The sequence below is a fragment of the Elephantulus edwardii genome, unplaced genomic scaffold, assembly GCF_000299155.1.
Source record: "Elephantulus edwardii isolate Elephantulus edwardi_28Jun2011 unplaced genomic scaffold, EleEdw1.0 scaffold00052, whole genome shotgun sequence".
Taxonomy (NCBI): Eukaryota; Metazoa; Chordata; class Mammalia; order Macroscelidea; family Macroscelididae; genus Elephantulus; species Elephantulus edwardii.
The window spans coordinates 10857900-10870001 of record NW_006399802.1 but is presented as its reverse complement, the minus strand read 5'-3'; the positions used below and the strand labels follow the sequence as shown (position 1 = coordinate 10870001).

At 36.9% G+C, this 12102-nt stretch overlaps 1 pseudogene; it reads right to left on the bottom strand.

Moving 5' to 3' along the window:
- Positions 1-2106: 2106 nt before the first annotated feature.
- LOC102877505 lies at positions 2107-6676 on the bottom strand (annotated as a pseudogene).
- Positions 6677-12102: the final 5426 nt, after the last annotated feature.

Here is a 12102-nt window from a genome sequence, read left to right as displayed (position 1 = left end):
AGCTAAGCCCCAGAAGGTTTTCGGAGGAAATAAATCACATGGGAGGAGAATCACATCCTTCTCCTGCAGAGTAACTGGAGGATTGAAACGGTGTGCAGCATAGCTTCTGACCACTAGACTGACTACCAGTGCTCATTTATGTGGAAGCATAGAGTGATTGGGATCCCTTCTTATTCTGTAATATTCTTATGATCTTTCACTTTTTATGTGGATTTTATGATCTGAAAATTTCCAAGTGGGAATAGAGCTTAATTCTGTTAGAGCTTTGATAGGAATCACATTTAATTTAAAGAGGACATTGTAATAATGTATTTACTGTGAAATTTCCCAAGCATTTACAAACAGAACTCTTTGTTTATTTAATTTTTCTTTTTTCTTCCTTAACAAAGATTTATCATTTCATTAAAGAGTACCTGTGCTCTTTCTATTTTATTTATTCAGAGACACTTGGCATTTGTTGCTTTTATGAATGGGATTTTTTCTGGAATGTAATTTCTAACCAGTTGTAATTGATAAATGTTATTGATGTTTTAATATTTATGCTTAAGTCAGCAACCATTTTCAGTTCAAGTCATCTGTTTAGAACTTTTTATTTACGTATTTGCAACCTAATGTAGTGACAGATTTTATGTCTTCATTTGTAATCACTATATGCCATTATGATTATTCTTTTAAATATTGAATTCTAGTTCAGGGATCATAGAAAGTAAAAGTAGGCATATTTTATCTTGTTTTAAATATTAAAAATATTAATTGAAAGATATTTATGGGAATAGGTTCGGTTCTTCAGCTATAGTTCATTTTCAAATTCACTCTGATAGTAAAGCCACGTGGTTGGTTTACTGGTCAGAAAGAATTCAAACTTCATCTAAATGAAGGTCAAGAATCAAGATGGATTTAGGGCTTCACCATGAATTTCAGACTTCTCTAAAAAGTTGCTTCAGGTCCTAAACTTTGATTCCAGATCTAGCAATATTTCAAGCTACTAACTTAATTCTTGTTGCTGCCTTCATCTTTTTGTTTACTTTTTTCTTATTCTTTGCTCACTGCATTAATTTTCAATCTTTGTTATTGTATATGCCAAAAAGCCAATTTCTATCTAGTTGATTCTGACGATGAATGTTAGTTTCACATACTTTGTGCATGTGTTTGGAGAGGTTATTCCTTGGAGAGGGACACCATGCTTGGGCAGATGGAAGAGCAACAAAAGAGAGGAAGACCTTCCACCAGGTGGGTTGACATGGTGACTGTGGCAATGTGCTTTGGTGTGCCAGAGATTGTAAGGGTGGCACCATATAAGAGAGGGTTCAGCCTGAACGTTCATAGGGTAGCTATGAGTCAGACTTGACTAGACGACACCTCATGACAATGAAGCAACATCATTTTCCAAGGCTATACATATGAATAGGACAAGACTGTCCATCTTTCTGCTGTAGAGATAGTGGTGAACTTGAACTGTCAGAGACATGTAACTGATTAGCAATGGAACACTAGAGCACTTTATATTGTTAAATAAGTATGTATTAAGGCCTATATATTTCCTTCTAAAGTAGATCTTACTTCTTTCAATCATTTCTGGTGGTACTTTTTGTTATATTTAGCAATATCCCTCATATCCATTTTCAATCAATGATTTAGAGTCATGTTTCAAAATGTTAAAATATAAAATTATTCTTAGTATTGATTTTTAATTTTATTTAACTGAGCTTGTAGATTATGATTACTTTTTTTATATTCACTGAGACATTGTGACCAAATTAGTGATCACTTTTATGAAGATGTAGTAATAGATTTTTTAAAAAAGTTTTTATTGGTTTATATACAATAATTTGTTTAGATTGTATCCCACTTATGCAAATTGGGTGTTTTTTCCACCCTTTCCCTCTACCCACCAAACTCTGTGACCCTTGTTTCCCCTGTCCCTACCCTCAACTCCTCTGCCTCCTCACCTTCCCTCTTTGGATATATGTACACATCTTACTGATTATCCTTCTATTGTTTGGTTCCCCCCCCAAATTAGTAAAATTTTATTATAAGAATCAGATGCATAGGACTTGATCGGACTCATTTCTGTAGCTGGAAAACTTTCAGCTATCACTCATCAGCCTACTGAACAGTTCCCTTTTCAAAGACATAGATACCATCCAAAATTTTTCAGATATCCTTGTTATTTACTGTTGTAGCTTGCTGAATCCAAGCAGCTGAATTTGATATAAGCTCAATGTCATTTCTTTCAAGAATTAACTCATCTTTCTGGGCTTGGGATACTGAACAAGCAACACCTGGTCTCATTAAAACTCTCTGAATGTATTTTTCACCCAAGAAGTTTTGAATTTTAACCAGAGATCCACTCTCTTGAATCACAACGTTGATGGGGAAATGAGTATACACAGACCTCATCTTCTCACGAAAGCTCAATGTAACATCCTTGATCACGTTCTGTACGTGGCTACAGATGGTGCGAACTGGGGCCAGTTCCTTCCTGTATTCCCACCATTTGTCAACACCGAAGCCTCTTCTTTTTCTTTCTGAGGAGACTGAGCTCCACATTGATGCGATTGAAGTCCTTCCGCAACGTTCCCCGCGGGCCTTTCATGGTAACTGTGCGGCCCTTCAAGGGTAATGTCCACATTCTTGGGAATGTCGACAGTGTGGTTGTTGAGAATGGTCTTAATTCTCACAAGTAATGTGGCAAAAAAAGTTACCTCTGTTTTAACAATAAGGACCTTATGTAGTGTTTGTTCTTACTGTAGTCTCAAATTTTTGAAATAAAAATTGTAGGAGCATTACATAGTAAATATTTTAGATATTATAGTACATGCTTTATTATATTTTAACATCAGTCTTATTTAAAAAATCTTCTGTTTTCCCATTTCTTTGCTTATCTATTTGAGTGGTGCATATTTAAATGGTCGTCTTTTAAATCTGACAATTTGAGCTTTCTCTATTTTGTTTCTTTTTTAAATTTTTGATTGGTGTAAGCTTACTAAAAATGTATTTTCTATGAATAAAAGGCTGTTAATTGTTTTCTTCCTTTTGAACCTTTCTTCTGTCATGATTTTTGCTGTTTTTTTTTCCTCATGTAACTGTGCACATTCTTTTGATTGGTGTTTGTGTAATACTCCCCCCCCCCCCATAGCTTTCAATCTTATTTGTAAAGCTTAAGATCTATTTTCCTGTAAATAAAACATTGTTGGATTAACGAAAATCTAATCTTTGGTCTTCTGACTCGTGTGTGTGACCCAGTCACACCTATTGTGAAAGTGAACGTGTTTTTTATTTGATGTTTTCAGTCTTCTTTGGTTTTTAAAACTTGCCTCTGTTTAGGTTTTTCCCTAATTTCCCTGGAGTTCAAAAACTTCATTTATGAAGTTTTCTTTATTTCCATTTGTTCCTGGCTATTTTGAAAGTTCAGTATGTTATTTTTGTAAATTTTACATAACCTTCATTTTTAAGTGAGGCGTTGCAACATAACAAAGTGTAAGCCTAATTAGCACTGTTATAGGCCTGCTGAACAATAGAAGAATCTTAACCCTCTAATTATACAAAGGCACTGGACAGGGCAAAGTTCAGATCTATTGCTCATAGGGAGCTGTGAGTTGTAGATGACTTAATAGCACATAACAGTAACAACAACTTATCATCTTACAGGTGTGAGACTTTTGTTTCCACCACTTTATAATTCTCCAAATTTATTCCTTTTTTTTTTTACAATTATTTTTAGGTTTCTTCTTTTATTCATTAATTGTTCACTATTGCTACTATTGCTTTCTTTTCCCCCCCATGTTATTCCTCCCGTCTAGATTAAGGTTTGTTTTGTTTTGTTTTTTCTGAAATACATTCTTCAACAGTTGATTCACTGAGCTTTTGACTCTCAGGGATATATTCTATTAGTCTTCATCAGGACGAAAGTCTTTAGTTTGTCTTCTGTCTTGAAAGATAATTTAGCTGGCTTACAGTTAATTTATTAATGATCTAATGATACTGTTTCCATTATCATCTGAATTCTATTGTTAATGATATTCCAATTTATTCTTTTATGCATTTGACAAACTATTATTAAAGTATGTGAGAAATGTTCATTTTAAAGTAATTAAAATGAGATTATGCATCGTTCCTTGGATATAAAGAAGTTTTGTCTTACATATTTTGGACATGTAGTTAGGTGAGGCTATTCCTTGGAAAAGAACATCATGCTTAGAATGAAGGAAAGTTAGCAAAGGAGAGGAAAACCTCTAAAGAGATGGATTGACATGGTGACTTCAGCCATGGGCTCTAGTGTGTCAGAGAGTTGAGGATGGCACAGGATAAGGCAGGGTTCAGATTGGCTGTTTATAGGGTCACAATGAGTTGTACTTGATTAGATGGCACCTAACAACAACAATAACATTTTTTTAATTACTTGAGTTAAATTGTACTTGAATTATACTATTTTGGAAATGTCACAATCTGAATACTGTGTTTGAAGAACTTGGACTTCTTGATGTCTTTTTTTTAAATTGAGATTTTAATGAAAGATTATAAAGAATTTCGATTTCCATTCATTCATTGTTGCACATTTTCCTCCCTGCCCACCCCACCCCCACCCAGTTCACTTTTCTCTTTGAGTAGGACAAAAAAATTCCTTCATTGTTACATAATCCCCTCCCACCCCCAGTCCACTTTGCTATGCAGCTCTTAATCTGGACTCTTGCCATGCAAATAATACCTAATCATATAGCCCTTTAAAACAGTTCTTTATCTCATTTGTTTTAATGCAGTGTACATTATTTATCCCCTTTTCTTAATTTCCTCCCAAACCTGATGTCAGTCCTGTTTTATAACAGTGGAATTTTGCAGTATTTGTCCTTTTGTGATTGAGATAGTTTACTCAAAATAATGTCCTCCAGGGTCACCCATTTTGTATAATTTTTCATGACTTCCTTGTTTTTCAATGCTGTATAGTATTCCATTGTATGAATATACCACAGCTTCTCTATCCATTCATTTGTTGATGGGCACTTGGGTTGCTTCCAATTCTTTGCTATTGTGAACAAAGTAGCAATAAACATAGGTGTGCATATGTCTGCTTGGATGGCAGTTCTGGTTTCTTTAGGCTATATTCCCAGTAGTGGAATTGCAGGGTCAAATGGTATTTCTATTTCCAACCTTTTGAGAAAGCGTCATACTGCCTTCCACAGTGGTTGCACCATTTTACACTCTCACCAATAGTGCATAAGGGCTCCAGTTTCTCCACAACCTTGCCAGCATTTGTTGTTTGCTGCTCTGTTGAATTTTTGCTATCCTTACTGAGGTCAGATGATATCTCATAGCTGTTTTGCAACAACATGTTTTGTTTCTTTTTAAACTGTATCAAACACTTTGTTATTAATTACTATGACTTATAAAATCAGTAATAACTTTATGAGATATTTTGTTTTGTGGCATCCACTTCTGAAATAACTTGCTTCCAGAAACCTTATGAACTTGGAGAGACAATGAAAGGAATACAAGTGTTCAGATCTTTCATTTATAGGATCACTATGAGTTGTCTACGACTTGATGGTACTTAACAACAACAACAACAACAACAACAACAATGAGAGAGCTGGCCTACTGGACAGAAAGTGATGTTAGCAAGCCAAAGGTAGGTGATTCTAATATCTGTCCCTCAGGCCTAGTTTTACTTGTTTTTGGTCAATCATTCTTTTAGGTGGTATAACATTGGTCTGTCCATTTACTGTACAGAGGTAGCTTGTGGTTGCTGTGATGCTGAACACTGTGACACTGATGTGTCAAAAGCGATAACGATTACCCATGGTGGACAGTGTTTGGTGGCGCTCCCCAATTAAAACAAGCTTGGAAGCAGGAGTGGCATCCACTTCAGATACTGCTTGCCTCCATAAACTCTATGAACTTGGAGAAACGATGAAAGTTATACAAGTGTTCAGTTCTTTTACTCATAGGGTCACTATGAGTCATCTATGACTCGACAGCACTTAACAACAACAATTATAAATGTTAGGGACTCCTACTGGCAAGATGCTGCACTGCAATCCCAAAGGAACATGGTTCAAATTCACCAGCTACTTTGTGGGAGAATGATGGACAATCTCCTCCTGTTTGATTAATTGCCTCTGAAAACCCACCAGAGTGTTATCTATAGGTCAGTTCTGACTCTATGGTACAAACAAAAACAACAAAATACATAAATGTTACTATATATTTTGCTTATATTTGTTAAATTTGAGATTTAAATGATTCTAGAAAATCATAAAAGCTTTTGTGTGTGGCACACACAAAAGAAAAAGCAGTAAGAGGTCTCAGTTTATGGTTTATTGTGGTGTTCTGTACATGTGTGATTTACAGCCTCTGAAAACCTGTTGGAGGGCCGGTTATGAGTTGATTCCCACTGATAGAAATTAGTTGAATAGAGTTGTTCTGTATACTGAAAAAGAAAAGTCAAAGCAAAAGTCTCTATTTTATATCTTTAAGTTTGAGAAGAGTTCTTCAGAACAATTGCTGGCATGTTATAATACACCTGTCAAACCCAACTAAAACCGAGTGCTGCCCCGTAGGTTTGTCTAGACTGTAAATCTTTACTGAAGCCAACTGCAACATCTTTCACTTGAAGAGGAACAGATAAGTTCAAACCACCCACTTTTGAAGCAGACAAGTGCTTAACCACTCTGCTCATGGCTTCAGTAAAGATTTACTGAGTGGACCTTCAATTTCTTAATTTTCCTTAAAGTTCCACGTCAGAATTGTTGTTGTGATTATGTAACTTAGTTGTTTTGAAACAATGGTGTTAGCAGATTTAGAAGTAATTAGTTTGTGGATATAACAAAGTGATTTTATCAAAGCTTCTTCATGGCCTTTTGGGTATTGAAATTGTGAAACTACACAAAGTAATGTTGCAGAAAGAGTCACATTCCTTTTACTAAAAGTCTGTACAATCTGACACTCCCTTGGCAAATCAGTGGTCCCTTTAGAAATAGTGAAATAGTTGGAAGGCATTTTTTTTAAACATCACCTGAAAGAAATTTATTGATAACTTTCTCCTCATTACTTAGAGTTCAAAACAAGCGAATCTTCTAATATTTACCCTTTCACCCTCTCTCTTTCTATCCCTCAGGAATAGCAACTGAAACCCTGACAACAGTTCAGTATAGGAAACGAAATTTCAAAGGGACCATTAAAATTTATTTTTCATTACACTCTTGTTGGAGTTGTAAACAGCCTATTAAAAAGTTTTTCTTTATACATAGGATAACTTTTCTAAAGAAAGTTTAAGGAAATTAATAATGACACTATTGTCTTAGTCATTTGCTCTTCTTACCTCTTTTAAGAATCTACCTCATTAAATTAAAATATTATCAAAAAAGATATGGTTATAATATAAAAAGAACAAGCATGCATCATTCATTTAATAAAACCTTATAGTGACCATCCATTTTCTGAAAACTGGAGAAATACTTCTACAAGGATTTAAAGTCCATATTCCTAGTAAATGAGGTATGGTGGCCTAGTGACAAGAAGTTGTGCTGCACCCCGAAGGCACAAGGTTCGAGGCCACCAGCTGCTTCATGGGAGAAAGATGGGCATTCTCCTCCACTGCAATTAACTGCCTCTGAAAACCCACTGGAGGGTGTACTATGGATTTGTTCCGACTTTACGGTACACAACAACAATAACAACTTATAATAAACATTATAAGAGTTGGAGACACATACAAAGATTATTAAAATAGTCAAGAAAAAAAAGTAAAATTTCCCTGGAGAAGTAGTAAAGACTTAGGGGTGGAAGTGACCTTTGAATTTGTTGTTATGTGCCTTCAAGTTGCATGCAATGCATAGCGACCCTATGTACAGCAGCTCTGAAGCCTACCCTGTCCTGAGCCAGTCTCACTAATTCTGACATACCAACCTCCATTGTCCCAGTTACTGTATCAATCCATCTCATCAAGGGTCTTCCCCTCCTGCACTGTCCCTCCACCCTTCCAAACATGATGCCCTTCTCCAAGGACAGGTCTCTCCTTGCCACGTGCCCAAAGTAAGTGAGGTGGACCTTCAAAATTCTACCCTCCAAGGAGAGACTTGGTTTCACCTCCTCCAAGACAGAACTAATTTGTTTTCTTGGCAGCCATGGTATGTTCAAAACTCTTCTCCAGCACCACAGTTTGAAGGCATTGATTCTTCTTCTGTCATTCCTGAGTCATTGTTCAGCTCCCTGATGCATAGCAAGTAATTGCAGAGACCATGGCCTGCATCAGGTGAACCTTAGTCTCTATACTGACGTAGTTACTCTTCAGCACTCTGGAGAGGTTCCTGACAGCAGATTTTCCCAATGCAAATGGTCTTTTGATTTACTGACTGCTGGTGCTAAGAGTGTTGACTGTAGAGCCAAGCAAACTTTAACTGTTAAATAACCTTAATCTCTTCTCCATCTATCATGGTGCTGCCAATTGGCCCAGTGGTGAGAATCTTTGTCTTCTTGATTTTAAGCTTCAGCCCATATTGAAGACCACAGTCTTTGACCTTCTGCACCAAGTGTTTCAGGTCCTCTTCAGTTTCAGCTAGCAAGGTTGTGTCACCTGCATATGTAGGTTGTTGATGAGTCTACCTCCAATCCTGATGCCACATTCCTCCTCATAAAGCCCTGCTTCCTGAATGAACTGTTCTGCCTATAGACTGAAAGGTTATGGAGATAGGTTGCATCCCTGACACACTCCTTTCCTGATTTTGAACCATGCAGTTTTCCTCTGCTCTGTTCAGAGGACTCTTTCCTGCTCTTGGTTTCACATAAGCACAATCAAGTATTCTGGGATTCCCATTTTTCTCAAGGTTAGCCACAATTTGTTGTGATCCACACGGTCATGGTCAATGAAACACAGATAGACATTGTTCTGGTACTCTGTGCTTTCTGCCAAGATTCACCTGACACTGGCAGTAATGTCTCTAGTGCTACCACCTCTTCTATACCCAGTTTATATTTCTGGTAGTTCTCTCTCAATGTACTGTTCCAGTCATTTCTGGATAATCTTCAGCAGAATTTTGCTAGTGTGTGATATTAGTGATATTGTTCAATAATTTCCACACTCTGTCTGTCACTTTTTTTTTTGCAATGGGAAGAAATATGAGTATCTTTCAGTCATTTGGCCATTAGTTGTCTTCCAGATACTTGGCACAACCTGGTGAGCACATCCAAGGCAGCATCTGTTTGTTGAAATACATCAATTGGTATTCCATCAATTTCTGGGGTTTTATTTTTGCCAAGTCCTTCAGAGCAGCCTGAACTTCCTCCTTCATCACCATTGCCTCTTGATTATATGTTGTTTCTTGAAATTCTTCTGTGTCAGCTACTTCTTTTTGGCAAAATGACTCTGTATACTCCTTTATTTACTTTCATATTTCAAATATGAAAGCCTATCTTAACTTTCACATGACTAAGAATGACAAAAGAATAATAATAATTGATGCCTTTGAGTTGTAGTGCTAAAAAAGAGTATTGAACATACATACCATTGATTTCAAGGAGAACAGATATGTTTGTCTTGGTGATGGTGAAACCAATTTTCTCCTTTGAGACAAGGATTTTGAAGCTCCTTCTTACACACTTTGGGCACATGGCCAGGAGGGATCAGTCCTTGGAGAAGGACATCATTCTTGGAAGTGAAGTTGGCTCAGCATAGGGCAAAGTTCAGAGTCATTATTCATAGGGTCACTCAGTGGGTCAAAGTTGACTTGATGGCACATAACAACAACAGTAACAAGTATAGTTTACTGACATGAAACCTGCAATCTAAAGTCCATTTCCCACCTGTTAAAAATTCATCCTCCTTTGGAGCTCCTGATTTAGTACGCTTTTATTTTTCTTAACAACAGCTATTATGTTCAGCCCAAAGGCAAAGGCTTTCTTAGGGCGCAGATCTACCAGAGGCTGCATGGGAGAAAGATGGAAAATGTCCTGTGCAATTACAATCTTCCCAAAACTCATTAGAAAGTCAGCTAGCTAGGGGAGCTCTGGTGGCCTAGTGGCAAGGAGCTGCAACTACACTCTCAGAGCCACACGGTTCGCATCCACCAGATGCTCTGCCGGGAAAAGGAGGGGCAATCTCCTCCTGTATCAGTCAGATCTGATTTGACGGTACACTCACACAAAAATTAAAAAAAATAATAAAAAAAGAAAGTCAGTTAGCTATGAGTTAGTTCTCACTCCAAGACAATAAGTATAGTTGTAGTAAGAAGAGAGCAAAGTTTAAAAAGAGAGTACAAAAAAAGGTGAAAAGTGACAGGGGAAGATATCCCAAAATAGTAGGAAGATGTATTGCTGGGAAATGGAAATCTAGACTTGGAACAAAGAAGAATCAATAGTTGGAAATTTGGCCTTGATGATAGAATGGCATCAGCGTTCATAGAATAGAATTTTGTAAGACCAATGACCTGTTCATTGGAAATACATTTTTTCCCCAACAACATAAATGGCAACTCTACATATAAAGTTGGAATACACTTATGGGACCATATCGGGGAAAGAGATGATAAAATCCTCATTATCACCAGTCAGAACAAGGTTGTATTGTTGGTATTGATTTAAAAAATTGGAAAGAATACATAGAATCATTGTATAGAAAAGAATTGTTTGATGTTCAACCATCTAATGAAGTAGTACATGATGAAGAACTAAGGATGTTGAAGGAAGAAGTTCACACTGCACTGAAGGCACTGACAAAAACCAAAACAACAGAAACAGATGGGGATGTTTCAACAAACAGACGAAAGCTGGAAGACTCACTTATCTATGCCAAGAACTTTGGAACACAGCTGCCTGGTTAATTGACAGGAAGAACTCTGTATGTGTACCCAGTGTAAAGAAAGGTTATTTCAAAGAATGTAGAAATTATTGCCCTGTGCTGTTCTGAAGTCACGCTGTTCAAGGCCACCAGCTCCTCTGTGGGAGAAGGATGGGCAATTTCCTCCCATGAGATTAACTGCCTCTGAAAACCCGCTGGAGGGTCAGCTATGGATAGGTTCTGACTCTATGGTACACAACAACAACAATATAAAATTTTTTTGAAGAGAATTTTAAAACATTTGCAACAGTGCATAGATAAAAAGCTACCAGAAATTCAAGCTAGATTCTGAACAAGATGTGGAATAATGGATATCATTTGCTGATGTCAAATGGGTCTTGCCTGAAAGCAGAGGATGCAAGAGAGAGATTGATCTTTGTTTTACTGACACTGCAAGTGTACTTGACTGTGTGGTTGATAACAAATTATGGATAAGATTGCAAGGAATGAGAATTCCATGGCACTTAACTGTGCTTATACACATTCTGAACATTGACTAAGAGTAGTTTTAGAAACAAAACTAGAGGACACTGAATGGTTTAAAATCAAGAAAGGATATGCACACCTATGCTCATTGCAATGTTATTCACAATAGCAAGATTATGTGACCAGCCCACATGCCCATGAACAAAGGACTGGATTGAGAATTTATGGTACATTCCACTATGCAGCACTAAGGAGCAACAGTTTTATAAAGAAGACCACTACAGAGCTTGGTATAAGACCTAAATGTAAAAGGTAAAAACTATACCTATCCCAACATGATGTCTTTCTCCAAGGAGTAGTTCATCCCAAGACTGTAAACCACAGGGAAGAGATTATCATTTTTCTCTCTTGTGTATCTTGAGCAGCTTGTATATTCAAATTGCCTGCCTTTGGGTTGGCAGCACAGCACCCTAACAAAGGTCACCAGAGCTCCCTAGACTAGGGCAGACACTCTAATATGTGTTGAATGAATTAATAAAATTCTTCCAATTTTATGTTTTAATGTCTTTCTCTTAGTTCTAAAAAGACAATTTCAACTAGCTTGGCTCCACTATCAATGCTCTTAGCAACAGCAGTCAAATAATCAAAAGGCAAATTGCATTAGAAAAATATGCTGTCAACAACCTCTCCAGAGTGCAAACAAGCAATGCTTTTAATCTGGAGACTAAGATGCATCTGGTTCAGTCTGTGGGTTTTGCAATTACTTGCTGTACGTCAGAGAGCTGGACAATGAATAAGGACGACAGAAGAAGGATTGATGCCTCTGAGTTGTGGTGCTGGAGAAG